General features: G+C 38.5%; 1 protein-coding gene across 2 annotated transcripts in view; it reads right to left on the bottom strand.

Moving 5' to 3' along the window:
* conv (convoluted) overlaps positions 1–17,627 on the bottom strand; it is a 378,533-nt gene that overhangs the window by 269,500 nt on the left and 91,406 nt on the right. The window lies entirely within an intron of this gene.

Raw genomic sequence — 17,627 nt, 5'->3', positions numbered from 1 at the left:
CTGTTGCCAAATATCTAGCCAGCAGAGGCAAGGCTCACCCAATCCAAGTTGAGCTAAGGATCGTCCACGCGCGAGATTGTATTGTAACCTCCACACCAAAGAGTACCAATCCAATGACAACAACAAAAACATACAGAAGAAATTTCCCCTCCCCAGACACCCAACCGACCGACCGAACACCACCCCACCTACCAACCCACTTTTCCTTTCGCTCACGCTCAGCTAGAAAATCTCGACTCCGGACGGGACTCTGGCTTCAAAAACTTGTGAAAACTGTGTTCCTTGCTAAGTAAAACATTTATTTTAGGCGAAACCACGCCAGCGCCAAATGCCAAATGGGATATTAGTTAAACGGCAACGGTGGCTGACGGTACCACACACTTGTACCGTGTATATTCTACGTGTGTTAGAAAAGAATCCCGATTTCTGTTTTGGCCCGGCAAACCGAAAGAGAGCGCAAATAATTGGGTGTGTCTATAATTCATACGAGCACTCTCGAAGCTGCTCGCCAGGAAACGCTTTGGCGTGAACGAGGGCACACTAGCCTCGTGACAAGGCACGATCCTGTGCGAATGTGTCTCAGATCCTTGCAGTATATAGCGCACGAACCGAATACGAATGCGGTGGTAGACACCAACACAACTACTGATGTATTCAGTTTTGAGCGATTGAGGTATGGGTGGTACCTAGAGGGGAGGGAATATGCTGTAAATGCCTTGGTGTGACTTGTACATTTCCGCCATGGATGGTTGTTGCAGTGAAAGGAAAATTGTGTTTTTTGTCTTTCATTGTTTCGGCTGGGATCATAAGCAGGATCCGATGATGATGATGACGATTCCGTACCGACGACAGCTGACAGTGCTCTAGGGGAGTTGGGGTTGGGAGTGGAAGCCGTTGAGGGTGAAAACTTAATTTATGTGTATTTTTGTTAAGGTGCGTTGTTTGTTGTCCAGGGTTGAGCTTAGGTATCGGAACAGAGTAGTGTATAGTAAAACCAAAGCAACAGAATGGGAATAATATGCCTAATTGCTTAAACTACTATGACGAATGAATGAACTATAGGCACACACAAATTATGGCCAGTATGTCGAATATTTCTCTTAGAATCTTTAATATGTTTTCATGCCTGGGATTAGACCTGCGCGACGCTGTACGGGATGTCGGCGGTGCGCCGGTTACCAATGGCCACCACGCCACTTTTTCACGCCGATGCTTAGCGGTGATTAAGATTTCACCAAAATTCTTTTTTTTTCCTTTGGTTTGTTTTTTCCGTCGATCTTGTTTTCCGTGTTGAGCACCAATGCTACCGACGTGCCAGGAAGGCAGCTCCCACACCTGGACCCTACCTATCGACCCATCAACTCATGAACCGGGGACCAACGGCTTTACTTCCCATCCGAAGGAAGGCGTGATCAGAGATGTTATGCCTCAGAACATCCCGGCGGCGCCGACTGGGATTGAACCCAGGCCTGCTGGGGCGAGAGGTAATCACGCTTACCACTACACCACCGGCGCCGTTGTCACCAAAAATCACCAACGTGTGTTTGATTATACCAAAATTGGTTTTATTTTATTTTGTGGCCAATAGTTTCATCTTCTTTGTTACTAAAATACTCATATTATAGAGTTGAAGAAACTATTTTGAAACCCGGAAGCTCACATCTTGCATTCTAAAATGTAGTTATTCGTAGACCATACATTTTGAAAGATTTTGAAATGAGTTTTGGGATTTGTAACTTTTTTCGTTGAGGATAGATTTGAGACATTTTAAACCGATTTAAAGAATAATGCCCCAGCCAACATTTTTTTTTCACATTACTGAATTGATACTCTGCTATGTGAATCTTTATTTGGTAAAAATAAATCGTATAAAGTGCATATAATTCAACTATACGTACAAATCTGGAGGCCATATACGAGCATGTGGAAAAATACTCAAACATTGTATGATTTCATATGATTCAATAGGGTACTTTATACAACTCCATGTATAACTTCATCTTGCATCTAATATGATTTTGTATATGCCATTATCTTATTTAAAATGTTATTTGTATGATTTTCAAATTACATCTCTAAAATTATGGCAGACCAAAAAGCAAAAAGCATGAAAAAATAACTTTTAAATGAACCTTCAATTTTCTATAGTTGGTGGTAAAGGGTGATACGGTCAAAATTTGGTCATGGGAAAACGCGTGTAAATCGGTGAAATCGTTTATTTAAAAAATCAAATTAAATTTCTTTTTCAAGTTCAATTAGTATAAAATTCAGGAAAAATATTCAGTTAGGCTTCCGCTTTTCCAAATCCGAATTGCCGGGCCTTACGCTTGACCCCTGCCATCAGATTTTGTACAGCCACCTTGTCCACCTTCTTCGCCGCAGAAAGCCAGTTTGCCTTGAACTGCTGCTCGCCCTTAGCAGTTTTTTTGGTCTTCTTTAGGTTCCGCTTGACAATAGCCCAGTATTTCTCAATTGGGTGGAGCTCTGGCGTGTTGGGAGGGTTCTTGTCCTTGGGAACCACCTGCACGTTGTTGGCGGCGTACCACTCCATGGCCTTTTTACCGTAATGGCAAGATGCCAAATCCGGCCAAAACAGTACGGAACAACCGTGTTTCTTCAGGAAAGGCAGCAGACGTTTATTCAAACACTCTTTCACGTAAATTTCTTGGTTGACAGTCCCGGAAGCTATGAAAATGCTGCTTTTCAAGCCACAGGTACAGATGGCTTGCCAAACCAGATATTTCTTTGCGAACTTTGACAGTTTCATGTGCTTGAAAACATCTGCTACCTTTCCCCTTCATTTTGCCGTATAAAACTCCTGTCCCGGAAGCTGCTTGTAGTCGGCTTTGACTTAGGTTTCGTCGTCCATTACCACGCAGTCAAACTTCGTCAGCATCGTCGTGTACAGCCTCCGGGATCGCGCTTTGGCCGTCGTATTTTGTTTATCATCGCGATTTGGAGTCACTACCTTCTTGTAAGTCGATAGTCCGGCTCGTTTTTTGGCTCGATGCACGGTTGTAGACGATACACCCAGCTTATTTGCGGCATCTCGGAGAGAGAGGTTAGGGTTTCGCTTGAAACTACCGGCAACTCTCTTTGTCGTCTCAGCGGCTTCCGGTTTTCGATTTCCCCCCGATCCAGACTTCCTGGCTGTCGACAAACGTTCCCCAAACACTTTAATTACATTTGTAACGGTTGATTTGGCAACTTTTAGCGATTTTGCCAACTTTGCGTGCGAGTAGCTCGGATTTTCGCGATGCGTGAGCAAAATTTTGATACGCTGCTCTTCTTGCTTGGACGGCATTTTGACAACTGAAGAGTGAATTCCAAAATCAAAATAGGAGCAACATTCTACACACACACACCTTCAAAATGAGGGGTGTTCAGGTTTTTTAAATGCAAAATTGAAAGAAATACGTCAAGTTGATATTGACCAAATTTTGACCGTATCACCCTTTACCTGGTGATATTGGTTTGAATATAAGTTGGAAATTGAAATATAATGAGTTATCTTTTTAAAAGATGAACATATTTAAAGCTTAAAGTTAATATTACCTGTAATACCTAGTTTAGAACCAAAGATCTTTAGCTCCGTAGTCCTGCTGCGATTCTCGCTGGCATATGAGCACGTATATTCGCAGCAATAAATTTCAAATTATGATGCCTCGCTTGTATACGTGATTAAATCTAATTCGATCTGGTGTATTATATGCTATCATTCCTTCTCTAGCTGAAAGTGCTTAGAACAGTGCAGATTGCATCATACAATCTTGTTCTGTATGATATATGACTTATTATCTTATATAATTTCAACTGTATATTAATGTAATTCGTAAAAAACTATTTTAATCTGCAACAAACATGGTTCCCAGAGAAATAGCAATGAGTAAATATTTGGGTTTAATTGGTTGGTGTGAAGTGCTCGTTATATCTGGAACGTAGGTGATATTTGAGCAGCACTACACCTACATGGTTGTGAGAAATTATGTATTCCAACCCCATCCAAAGAAATATGTAGTCCAATGAGCGCATACGACGATGAATTTCACCTTGAATATTTGATCCACCAACAGAAAAATTTTCAAAAATATTCATACACATTAGACCTGTTCATGTTAACAGAAATGTTCGGGATGCAGCGGGTCAACCGTGATTACTGTTCGTCATGTTAATTTGAACTTCTGTGCAAATTTTCTGCAAAATCGGTGATAATTTAGAGGTGCTTCAAGTAAATTTTATGTTTTTAAGGTAATTTACGGCTTACAATATTTGTATCTCGAGACTGAAACAGCGAAAACTGCTGTAAAAAAAATTCCATAGCAAAGCTTAATGTGTGATCTACCAATTTTGTGACCAAAGGTTGACAATTCAAAGTGATTTGATTGAAGTTTGACTTAGTTTCATGCTCGAAGGTATCTTAAAAAGTTGAAGAATTTTAATGTATCTGTTCTACAAACTTTCCACCCATCTATATATATAAAAATGAATTTCTGTCTGTCTGGCTGACCCTTATAGACTCGGAAACTACTGAACCGATTGGCGTGAAAATTTGTATACAGGGGTTCTTGGGGCCGTGGAAGGTTCTTATGATGGTTCGAGACCCCTCCCCCTTCTGTAAGGGGGGGCTCCCATACAAATGAAACATAAATTTCTGCATAACTCGAGAACTAATCAAGCAAATGGAACCAAATTAGGCATGTGGGGGCGAGTGTAGGGGTATAAGGAGATAATCATAGGGGGTAGCTCCTTAGATAATAGGGGGGGGGGCTACGTACAATATAGCATTTTTTTTTTAAATCGGCGCATAAACTCAAGCTAATATTGAATCCCGAGCAAGACCGGGCACACTCAGCTAGTATGTATGATATAAAAATGTGTAGTCTACGGCGTAGTGTTCCTCATACTGTTCTAGAAAAATCAGAAAAAAGACCGTTATAGCTAAAATTCACAAGACAACAGAGCCAATAAAAGTTTCAATTAGATTGACAGATCATAGTTGCATTGCTTTTCAATGACGACCGATGACTGTTTCATTGATAGATGATTTTTTTAGACATATGAATCCTCAGTAGACGTGTTTTTTTATCAAATGCAAGTGTCACTCGAGCCATAACGGCAATTTATAAAATAACGAACATTTTGGATGACTCGAGTGATAAGCGAAGTTTTTTCCGATAAGTGCGTAAAATGCATTCATAATCAGCGTCCAAGCCAGGGAAGGATTTAATGTTTACTTTTTGTTTTTTTTTTGTTTGCAGAAAAATACCTGCAACGTCGCGGGGGAAAACGTACCCGACTGAATGATCTATACTGGATTTCGACGAGTCATCTTTTCAGTGTAAATGCTGGATTGGAGTGTGCCCCGTTGGGATTAGCTTTGACTTAGTTTTGTCTTGTAGAGAGCCACAGAACGAGAGCTGGTCATCGGTTGGAGCTGATGAATGTCCTTCGGAAGCACTTTTTGGATGAAGAACGTTAGACAATAAATAGGAATCGGGAGTGATTGAGATCATGCCTAGCGCGATAAGAGAGGTGGCCACTGGATAACCTCAGCAGGAGCAGCAGAAAAATGACTTTGACTGCCAATCAGGTTCAGGACGTAAGCAAAAGCTGATGGAACATTTCTAGATAGAGCTGGAATTAGGGCGTAACACAAGGGGTAGGTCACTCCGCGCACCAATCTTGGGTTATCTTTTTTATCAGTGTGCCGCAAGTATGCTGATTGTGCCGGTCATAGAGCAAGCTGCGATTGTTTGTAAAATACACATCCCGGCAACCCGGTATTTCTGACACCTTGAATGTTTTGGTTTGAAATCGTAAGGATAAATCGGATTGAGGATGACGCGGGAAGGGGTGGGTGTGTGAACTTTCGGTGTTTTGTGATCCATAGGGTAATAAAAGTCCTGTGTTTTAGTGTTGTATAATACCCTGAAAGGCAGACCAGAAATCTAGCCTTTCGGCCGGGAAGAGTTGGAACCGGTAGGGAGCATTGTTAGAGACCGACTATAGTTAGAGGGTGATGAATAGACTTCTGTAGTTTGTTTTGTGTGATTTGCAGCATTATTTCAATTAAGGGTACTAATGAGGTCTGATTAACTGCCTCTCTTCCTCTTGAGTCCACTAGTATTTAGTGTAGGTTCTACATTTCGTATTTAGATCTATAAGTGAACTGCTGGTCTGAGTTCCTCTGGTATATTCAATTAGAAGATGTTCCTGAAAATACAGTCAAACAGCACGTTATGTGCTGAACAACTTCAATGACAGTTGTCCCATTTTATTTACAACAATCTAATGCCTACGAGATTGTGCTGAAGGTATGCCGAAAATGTGCCGATGGATGTGCCCAAGCTGTGTAGAATATAATTCCGGCACAATGTGCTGAGTGACTTACGCTTTTGTAAACATTGACTTCTCTCGATGATTTATACAAAATCAAGGCTCACCCACGCAAATCAACATCACCATTGGGTAGAGGAAGACTTCTCCAACCCGATGGTTGTATTGGATTGCGTAAGCGTGCATTGAATTCCTAGAAATCTTCGAGAGAAGTCATTGTTTACAAAAGCTGTTACGCCCTAATTCTTGCTCTATCTAGATTTAATCCACATGCTGTGTTTCTGCATTAGAAGGATTAAACAGAGCTTAAGGAAATGAACTCTGTTAGACCATGTTTTTCATCTTCCTGGATGTGAATTTTTATTTTGTTTATTGATTTTCAACAAAAAAATATATATATTTTTTTCTTTATATAAGAGGTTTACAGCCTAAAGGCTGGTTCGCCTCTGCCAAAAAAATATATATATATATATACAGATATATATCGATAAAAAAAACAATTAATGAATCATTACTTCAACCAAACATGTTTTTCTTTTTGCTGGAAACGTCTCAATCTATCTGCAGTTATGCCGTCCGTCAGTGAGCATCCAGAGAAGGGTGGATTTCTTAATATTTTTATATTGCCTTTGCAATCAGAAATTTTAAATGTGTGCTTATTTCCTGTTCTACAGTTCTGTAGCTGCAGATTATCATCAAAATTGGAAAATATTCTGCTTGCTTCGTAAACTGCTTGTTCATCTCGTGCTCCGTTAGTTGTTGTGTTTTCTGATATGCCTTGTATCATGGGATCCACTTCAGCAACGCTCTCATCATCCATGTCTAGATGTTGGGCTGTTTGATCGTCAGTGGTTCCTGCTTCAACAAACTCTATTCTGGTGCATATCGGCCGATGTTGATGGAATCCACCATGGTGAACAACAACAATTTTAGTATTGATCAACAATAACAGTGAAAATATAAGTATTCTGCTGCTATTCATCACTTTCAAAACAAACGAGGTTAAATATCTAGCTGAACATTTCAAAAAGTCTTAAACGAACCTTGAACCCGAATTGTTGTCAAGAAATATATAAGACCTTTTGCAAAAATCCATTGGCAATGATAGAAAGGTTTGCTCAGAGAGCAAGAGAGTTTCTCAGAGTAACTTTAGATTGCTCTAAATTTTTCACTGTACCCCCCCCCCCCCCGCATCGCTTACAATCTAAGTTTCCAAACTTCAGATCGCGTCTAGCCAAAATATCCCGCACTGGAACATTAGGTTCCATCTACCTCTGGTCCGAAGGGAGCTCAGATCGGACTCCACGATGCTCAGCACAAGACCAAATAATGTGATCGGTGTCTTGGTAACCTTGTCCACATTCACAGAGACTGCTATCCCCCAGCCCAACACGGAACAAAAGAGCGTTTAACGAATAGTGATTGGACATGAGGCGAGACATCAGACGTATGAAGTCTCGACTCACCTCCAACCCCTTGAACCAAGGACTCTTCGAAACCTTAGGGATGATCGAGTATAGCCATCGTCCCAAACTCCCTTCACTCCATTTATTTTGCCAGCTGGCGAGTGACTATTGACGTGGATTGTATTTAGTTTACAGACTCAACTGAAGAACTTGGTTAGTGATAGCGAGGAGTGAAAATTATTCATGTTTGTAATTTAAAAACAAAATGGTTATGATAAAATTAAAATACATTATAATTTCAATTTTGAGCTGCAACGCCAGGCATGGAAAATCATTTACATTCATTTCATGCATTCATTTACATTCATTTGCCTCTATTTTTTTCCTTCAACAGCATTCCGCAAAATAATGTATGGAGCTTTAGTAGGTTTTGTTATTAGCTACAACTTTTGCGCATAACTCAAATCTGTATCTCCTATGCATCACGAATTAGAGCGGGCAGAACTTGTTACTGTTTTTCAGTGAATGTAAAATACATTCACTGAAAAACAGTAGTGGATTCTGTTCGCTCTGATTTGTTATGCATAAGAGATACGAATTTGAATTGTTAACAAAAGTTGTAGTTAATACCAAAACCGACTAAAGCTCCATACATTGTTTTGCGGAATTCTGTTGATGAAAAAAGTTAGGGGCAAATGAATGTAAATGAATGCACAAAATGAATGCAAATGATTTTCCATGCCTCCAACATCAGAAGCTACTTGAAACATTAGTTTGAGATGCGAACAGCATATTTTTTTTTAATTTTTAGCTGTTGCAAGACTGTTTTAACTAATTATTATATGCATGAGCTACTTAAGTATTTATTCTCTGAGCAATTCTCGATGCATCGGCCCACTAGAACTCTCTAAAAATTCTTGCAAAAAATCCTAATGTTTGCTTGCATATCATACGAAAAGAAAGCGTTAGAGCTTTCATTTGACACGTTTAGAATGTTTGGTGACCATTGATCACATGATCACAATGGGCCGAATACTCGCGTTTTACACTTGAGCTTAGAGGAGTACATTGTTGAAGGATACGATCAGGAGAGGAGCATGGAAAAGAAGGTTAGTCGCTTCATCAGTGCGTTGTCACCAGTATATGAACGGTAGTGTGGTTCAAGATTCAACTTCTTCTGAAGTTACTGGAGGGATTGGAGACAATAGGGTTAAGATCCGTCATAAAAGCACAACCCGCGCATTACCTCTCTTTTTCGAACGGATTTGAATAAAAAAAGTAATGTTTCTACTAAAGATGACTTCTAAATGTATTTATCTTATCATATGTACCATTAGATTTGATAAAGAGTCACACATTGTTTTTAACTTTTTTTTTTGAAAAGAATTTATGTAAATATTCATACCGTAAAAACTCCAAATCAATTTTCCTTCTTGCCTTTTGACACATTTAAAAGATGATTATCACTGCCAACTATGCTCAAAAGTGCACGTAAGTTATATCATGGTATTTAAGCTCGGTTCAGGATCATCTCACATATTTATTTTGTGGTAAATTCTACGAAATATTTACTAAAATTCGGTTCGGTATTCGGTGCATCACGGTAATAAGCGTTCTAATGGAAATTGTATTGTAGTTTTTGATCTTCAAACGTATAATTGATTCGTTCACGTTAAAATAATTGATTTAGTGTTAATGTCCCTAATGTCGGTCAAAATGTCCCTAATATTGGGCCCATACATAAATTCCGAAGGAAAGCTTGTTATGAAATTTGTTTTCTTTAGCAATACAAAGTTTCCATTTGTATTGTCCTAAAGATGCATTTTTTTTAGAAAAAATGAAAAACAGCCATTTTCCCTATTTTATGTTTTCTGCTCGATATGATGGAAATAGGCGCTTATGCCGAAGTAGTTCTGTACTCTAAGGCAGTCTAACCACTAACATTGCTCGGGCTGTCCTCCGAAAAATCGAGCTAATTAATTGTTCATGATAAGTGTCAACCCTGAACTAGTCAAAAATTGCCATCGGTAGCATTGGTGCTCAGCACGGAAAACAAATCAAGGAAAAAAAAGTCGACAATGATACTGTACCTTTTAACCGGATACAACCATGATATAAAAGAAACCAGTCCCTGTTTCATTCTCCGGCTATTGCTCAGAAAACTAGCAGTATACGAAATAGGATTTCACTTGCCAAGTGCAACTTCTGGAAAGTAATCAAATTTCCTACCATGTGGCTTACCGGTTCTTTGTACCAGAAAATTAAAACAATTGTAAGCACGTTGTTACATTTTGATGCATGATGCGAGCAAACATTTCCACCCATTACATTGTGAATATTTATTGAGTGAACTGTGTGGAAAACAGATTCACACACAGAGCTTGTCACTGTACAAACACGCCTTGCTGAATTTGTTGCCGCCACCAAACCCAAATGGTTAAATGTTCTTTTTCACCGATGTCACATTGTTGCATGCGCTTGGGTTGGTATTCGGATCCTACATTCCTCCATCTGACAAACGGACAACCCGACAGCAGCCGTTATCATCATCAGCAGCAGCAGCATCATCGCATGTCTGTATGTATGGCAATATTTATAGGATTGTGTTTGCTTCGCAAACAGCAAAGCACTGTCAGCTTAAATATTTAAGTTTCGTAAATCTATCTATCATGTTGATAAACTGTTTGCTTGTTTTGGATACAACAGTGGGAAGTGATTCGCAGCTGATCGATTCCCAGCAAATCTTTCGGCAAATCGCGAGGGTGTACCACATATTTGTTGCAACTTGGTAAAAATGTTTAACTGAAATCATTTGTTGTAGAATGAAAGGCCGATATGAGAATTATTGGCAAATGAAGATATTTTTGTTATTTCATTGTTTTTTTTTTTATCAGCGGCGTCAGTAGTGTAGTGGTAAGACTCTGACTTCAAAATCTCTGTGCACGGGAAGTAAAGCCGTTGGTAGCCGGTCAATGAGTTGATGGGTCGATAGGTAGGGTCCAGGTATTATTAATACTCAGTACGGAAAACAAATCAAAGTAAAAAAGAAAGGTTGTTTGACGTAGGACTACGTCTGTGATTTCTATATGGGGGTACACTTTGTGAAAACCAAAAATGGAAGATGTAACAAAATTATGAGAGATTTTGAACGTTAATAACTCAGCTGCCGCTGGACAATTTCTACGCATCTGTTAAATTTAACACTTTATTGTTTTTCAAGATGTCACTATTGAAAATTGCACGATTGTGCAATTGTTGCTTTGATGATTAAAATTATCACCATTTTCCTGCGAGGGGCCTCATAGCCTAATCAGTAAAGGCGCGGCATTACCAAGCCGGAGGTGGTGGGTTCGATTCCTGGTCTGGTCGAGGAAATATTTCGGGCTGTAAATTTCCTCGACTTCCCTAGGCATAGAGTATCATTGTGCTTGCCACGCAATATACAAATTCATGCACTGGTATTGGCATCGAAAGCTCTCAATTAATAACTGTGGAAGTGCATTTAGAAAACTAAGTTGAGAGCACGCAATAAGCTAATATGCGATAAGCAATAAGCTTGATATGCGAAAAGAAGAAGAAGAAGAAGAAGAAGAAGAAAAAGAAGAAGAAGAATCAATTTCCTGCGAAAAGTGATTTCCCTAACACCGATTTCAAAGTTGAATTCCATCCGGTCTCACCAAGCGGTGTTTATTCAATCACCGCGTGTGTTCTCCAGTACACAACGAAAGGCTCCCCGCAAGTAGCTAGCTACCAAGGCTGGCCTCAACCGCTGATCGGATTCAGTTCCAATCACCGTTTGTGGTGGTGTCCGGTCGTTGGCATCAGTTGCAGGAGCAGCCCCGAGCAAAGAAGAATAACAACTCGATATCATGTAGATAACAAGTCTTGTTATCCCAGATATCATTTTGTTTTCAGTTGTTATCGCATAACTTATTTAGTTATCAGTCTTGATCAATTTTGTTATCTGTTGTTATCATGAAAAATTCACTATATATTTATTAACGATGCAAGGTTAGTTCAAAACTTTAAATATTATTCGCATTGAAACAATAAAAAATAGTGCTTAATCCCTAATCATATTTCAGTTGTCAGCGTAAGGCATTGATATCAAAATGATAACATGATTTGAAATTTATGGAATAAATTTGTATGGCATACAGAATTTGTTATCAAGATATTATCAATGATAACAAAATAAGTTATTTTTGTGATATCCAACTGTCGTAACCTGACCGAGGTTTCTAGCCTCGGTCATGTGTCGCAACAAAGACCTACCGAGAACAAGACGCACAACCGTGCGCTACAAGATTGGTTAAATGACTGATTCAAGATTCAATCATGTACAAAGACGAAGCAGTGAAGCTTCGGTTTGTTCCCACATTGCATGTATGTGTGCGTTTCATTGATTATCAAATCAACGCTACACTCTGACTCAACTATGCTCAAATCGTTCGAGACATTATTGTACGACTACACGCTGACACAAATTTACTCAACTTGAGTGTGGTGCTATACAACTCAACTTTCTTTTTTTTTTGTATTCAAATAATTAGTTACCATTATTTACCTTGATTATTATTCTATACCAACTCTATCTACCACACCAACGAGCAATTTTTTGTTATCATTTTTGTTATGTTGGCTGTTAATTCAACCATAATGATAACATATTCAGTTATCAAACAGTGATAACCGGGTAATAGAACTTGTTATCAATTTGATATTTTACTTTACTCGGGGCAGTGCTTTCGGCGCGTGGCGTTGAACATAGTTTTCCAGTACACAACGAAAGGCTGCCTGCAAGCAGCGAGCTGCAGTCCGCATGAGCAACCATAGAAGGAGGAAGAAACCGCACCGCTATTGATCGGAATCAGAAGTTCTTCGTAGTTGCTGTGGGCCATCTATGTCAAGCGCTTCATACTAAAGAGTATAAACAGAGAGAACTCCGCTCAAATTTCTATTCATATACAAAACACAAGCTCCTGATGCAGTTAACATAAGATTTATTATATAAGACCACGTAGTTCTGCGTAACCATTGCGTACAACCCCATAGGGCTGTCCCTTGCAGTTTTTTAATTGCTCGAACAGCTGTCATGTCTGCCTCGACATTAATACTATCAAACCTTAAAATCAATTTAACTACACACAAAAAACAAAAATTGTTGCTATAAAAATAATGCATATTCAAAATGAAAGTTTCCCAAATTTCGTTGTTTTAACTGGGAAACTTTTCAAAATGAAAGTTATATCTTTGGTTTGAAAGTTTTTCTTTCACTTCTGACTTGTTATTTTAAAAGTGCATTATATTTATATAAAAGTTGTTCAGCTATCAAAAATACCTCTTCATAGTAATGTTTTTAGCAGCACTGAACCGATCTCTGAACCCCACTTCATTTGCCGCCAAAATTGAATTTTTGAAGAAAAAAAATTGAAGTTTACGGTGGAATCGGTGTTCGAAAGCTGCCTCCAGTGATGATAAGTGGCAATCGATGGCGATTCTGCCACTGCAACAGGAAATGATAGGTGAGTTGGAAATTCGTTTTTCTTAGGATCGAACGAGGGATCGATTAAATTTGTTTTTACATCGTAGGTAGGTTCGGATGGTGGTCAATTCCCGTGGTGGGTGGCGTTCCTTTACTGGTGCTGATGACAAGGATTTTCTGTCTTCACCATTCTGCTGGATATTTCTATGGTGAGTGTCCCACTTTTGTGGTATGCAATGGTTGTATTTCAAAGGCTGTATTTTTGTGTTTGTAGATTATATATCGTCAGCTCATGGAGAATAAAGTAGCTCCAGCAGGAAGACCTCGTAATGAATGCCGTTTCCATGGAGTGGTACTGGAATTGCCTTGCCAAGGGAACGTTTCCCAAAGCACTCGTCGTCATAACCGCTTTCCTTTTGTTATCGTCGTTTTGAACGATAGAAGCAAGAGGAAAGTTCCGAAATTGCCGTCGACCCGAGGTTGGACCGAATACCTTCCTCTGATTCCTCGGACTAGGACAAAATTTGCAATGGTCATTTTAACTATGTATTGTTTTGTTTTGTTGTTTTTTTTTTATAAAATATACTCGAAAATATATGAATAAACATTATTTTTAAAAAATCATTCAAATATGAGTTTGGGTACTTTTTTAAATCTTGAAAACTATTAATCTGATAATATTTCAAATTTGAGATAAAAACATATATTGTCATAATAAAAACGACTCCTTTTGAACTGAAACAGTTCGTACTTCATTTTAAAAACATTGGTTTTCCTTTTGACAGTTCTACAATTTGATTCAAAAGCTTAAACTTTTGAATTTAACGAAGACTTAAACTTTTGATTTGACAGTTTACACATTTTTATGATGAATGCTTCGAACTTTCTACCAAAAAGAACCAACGAAAACTTTTAATTCTACCCATGGTATTTTTAATTTTAGTAACGATTATTTTTTGTGTGTAAGAAATAGTGAAGTCATTAAATTAGGTTGTTAGCGGAATGCTTTTAATAAAATAGCAAAAAAGGTCATCTTCCAGTTCATTCCACCACATTGCGACCACAATCCCCTTAAATACTCATCCCCTAGGTAAAAATGTCCAGATAACAGGAATAAAAATGAAGATACAATGTGTACACTCGTTACCTACCCAAGAACCTACCTAACTTATAAAAACCAAAGATTTAAGTAAACTAAAGGAGAAAAATCTATGTAGAAATCCATACATAGATGTTAATGTTTCATCCCACTACACATTTCCTGGTCATTTCGTTTTTAAACATTGCATTTTCAACAACAAAACAACACATTTTCTGTGATTTTTGCTACTATTCTTCCATGAACTCGGTAGGTATGTAGATTCCGAGAGTGAAGTGTCTGATTGAGATAAATACAAACGAATGTGCACAAATGTGAATGATTGCCCATAAATTTCATCGAAATCGAAGAAGGCTTAGTCTGAAATTAAAATTTTAACTTTGCATTACCCAATGATTAACTCTTCCGTTAAAAATATTGTTAAAAAAGTACTACGACCAGGCGTGGCAAATCATTTACATTCATTTCGTGCAACCATTTACATTCATTTACCCTAGCATTTGCCTGTAACTTTGTTCATCAACAGAATTTCGTAAAATGATGTATGAAGCTTTTGAAGGTTTTGGTATAAGCTCTTGTGAATAACTTAAATCTGTATCTCTTATGCATGATGATCCAGAGTGAACATTACTTACCAATGTTTTTCAGTGAATGTAAATTACATTCACTGAAAAATAATAACAAGTTCAACCCGCTCTAGTTCGTCATGCATAAGAGGTAGAGATTTGAGTTATTCTTAAAACTTTTAGCGTGTGTGTGTGTATTCCCTCTACCCCCTCTCCCCCCCCTTGCCGGCAGTGTTATTGTGGAAGAACTCTCTCTACAATGTCGCATTTATGGTCATTGTAGACAGCTTTAGTCCGGGAGTTAGAAAGTGATCGCTATATTGTAGATCCAGCAACCCATTTCAGAATGTCTGGAGAGTCACGCCCATTCCGAGGTTACTTTCACTTACAATAAGCCCCGCATGTATGCATCACCGTTATCAAATGGATATTGGTATTACATACACGCTTCCAGGATCGAAAATATTCTTTTCAAACGTGGCACGTTAAATACGTTTATGTTTTTTTTTAAATTGTAAAATGTATTTGGACTGGTCTCACCATGTTAATTTGATCCTCCAATCCATGGGTTCCGTAGTTATGATTTTCTCTAAGCTTTGCATCTCATTTCGTGATACACCTTTGCCGTAATACTTCCTTTAACGAACACAAATTTTCTTGCAATGCCATGGTCATCTGGAAGGAGGTTTGCGTCTAGTGCTTTCCCCAGGAACAGTTCGCGGCCACTAACTGCCACCCATCCAGTCTTGGGCTTATCCAGCGAGACATCTTTCATATTGCTCGCAATCTCCGACACCAGCGAAAGACCAGCAACCGAGCACTTTTGCAAGCGGAAATCTTGCTGATTCACGGCAACGTCAGCCACCACCGAATCACCACCAAAACTCGCGACGGACACAATATCAACACGTTCCCGGGCTAATTCAACAATCTCGGACCGAAAGTGTAGCATCCGAACTCGGAGAACCGGGCTCCCGGGAGGCAATAAAAATCGACACCGAACAATGGAACTGAAGCTGCGTTGTATATTTTGGAGGTTAGATTTAAGGTGAATCGAGTCACTTGAAGCAAACACAGGCAAAACACGATATATCACTAAATGATAACTTTATGAACACTTGAAACTAAATTTCAGTACACAAATTAACAAATTAAAAGCCAATTGTTTAATTCGCTTACGAAAAATACACAGCAAAAGAAAAACACGTCAGCTTTCAAGCGCGGCCTACTGCGATCATCGTTCTTAAAAGTTTTAGCGTATATCAAAATCTACAAAAGCTTCATACATAATTTATCGGAATTCTGTTGATGGAAAAATGTAGAGGCAAATGAATGTACATGAATGCATGAAATGAATGTAAATAATTTGCCGTGCCTGATTACGACTACAATGTACTCTTCAACTCACTGACTCACTTACTCAGTTTGTTATCTAGAGCTTGGAATTAGTTTTTTTTTACCATGTCACATTGTCATATTTCTCCACTACCAACAAATCAAACACTTATTAAATTCTCCAGAAGCAATCCAGCATAGCTAACCAACAGCCGGAAGATTCTTTTGTGCAAGCAAAATATTTGTCTGGTGTAGTATTAAATGACTATAGCACGTGCTGGAATCGATCCTTCGCATGAGAGAGTATCATCAGGAGGAGGTGGTGGTGATAATAGGCTTTCTCCGTTATTTTGTATTTCATCGCGTCACTACGGTGCGCTTGGTAAATAATAGAAAGATTCTACGAAGACAGTATTAGTTCAAGCACAACTTTTTAAATCGACGCAACTGCTTTTGCAAACAATGTGTTCGAATGTCGATTTGTCGCTTACCCACGCTAACTAACGCAACCATATAGGATTGGGGAAATATTCCTCTGCTTTAAACAAATCGCCGTTTGAGCTCATTGTTAGCAAAAGTAGTTGAGGTGATTTGAAAAATTTCGCTCGAGTTTCATTACAATTGCATGTCAGATACAAATGACATAATTTACACTCAATTCTGTTTTTACGCGATTTTCAATTTTTCGACTATGCCCTCATGCAAAATTGATACAGCATTTTTATTGCTGATTGCATTTGAAAATAGATTGGCCCAAAAATGCAAAAGTGTGAGAAAAGTGCACGTCAAATCATTTTGGTATCTTTGAAGCACTTCGCAACAACCATTGCAAACAGGATAATAGCCAATTGAAGCAAAAATATGCTTATTCAGCTAAAAAAAATGCTTATTCAGCCTTTAATCAGCACAAATTATGTGTAGGGTCATTGTTTGTATCATAAGGAATAATTGCACCGAAGACACCAAGACCATTAGACGGAAACTCGCATTTTTATCGCACTTTTTAATAAGTGAAAATGCGCTTATTTGTCCAGTTTGGTGTGTCAATCAAGCAAAAGAATAACAACATCGGACAGATGAAACAATATCCCATCTATTGATCTATTTGTAATAGTGATTTGTATGATTGAATTGTCAATTTCGAGATATTGACAATGGAAGCCAAAAGTGACAGCTACGTTATATCGCGGTATACCTGTATTGCTTTGTTTTGAAGTAGGCTTATGATTATGACAAACAAACTGGAAGTTTAATTCCAAATTCGAACTGACATCAGCATTGTTTGGTACACACTTAGCTGCGTTTTCGTTGTTCAGTAATTTTTGAACAGCGGAACTGTACGGTACAAGTTTCAAAAACTATAAAAAAAATGGTTATTTTTTCCAAACTTTTTCAGGTTT

The sequence above is a fragment of the Ochlerotatus camptorhynchus genome, unplaced genomic scaffold (genome assembly GCF_037179485.1).
Source record: "Ochlerotatus camptorhynchus isolate MF236.1 unplaced genomic scaffold, CSIRO-AGI_Acam_v1.1 ptg000215l, whole genome shotgun sequence".
NCBI lineage: Eukaryota > Metazoa > Arthropoda > Insecta > Diptera > Culicidae > Ochlerotatus > Ochlerotatus camptorhynchus.
Note: the sequence above shows the minus strand (reverse complement) of the source record. Positions and strands in the feature narration are given on the sequence as shown.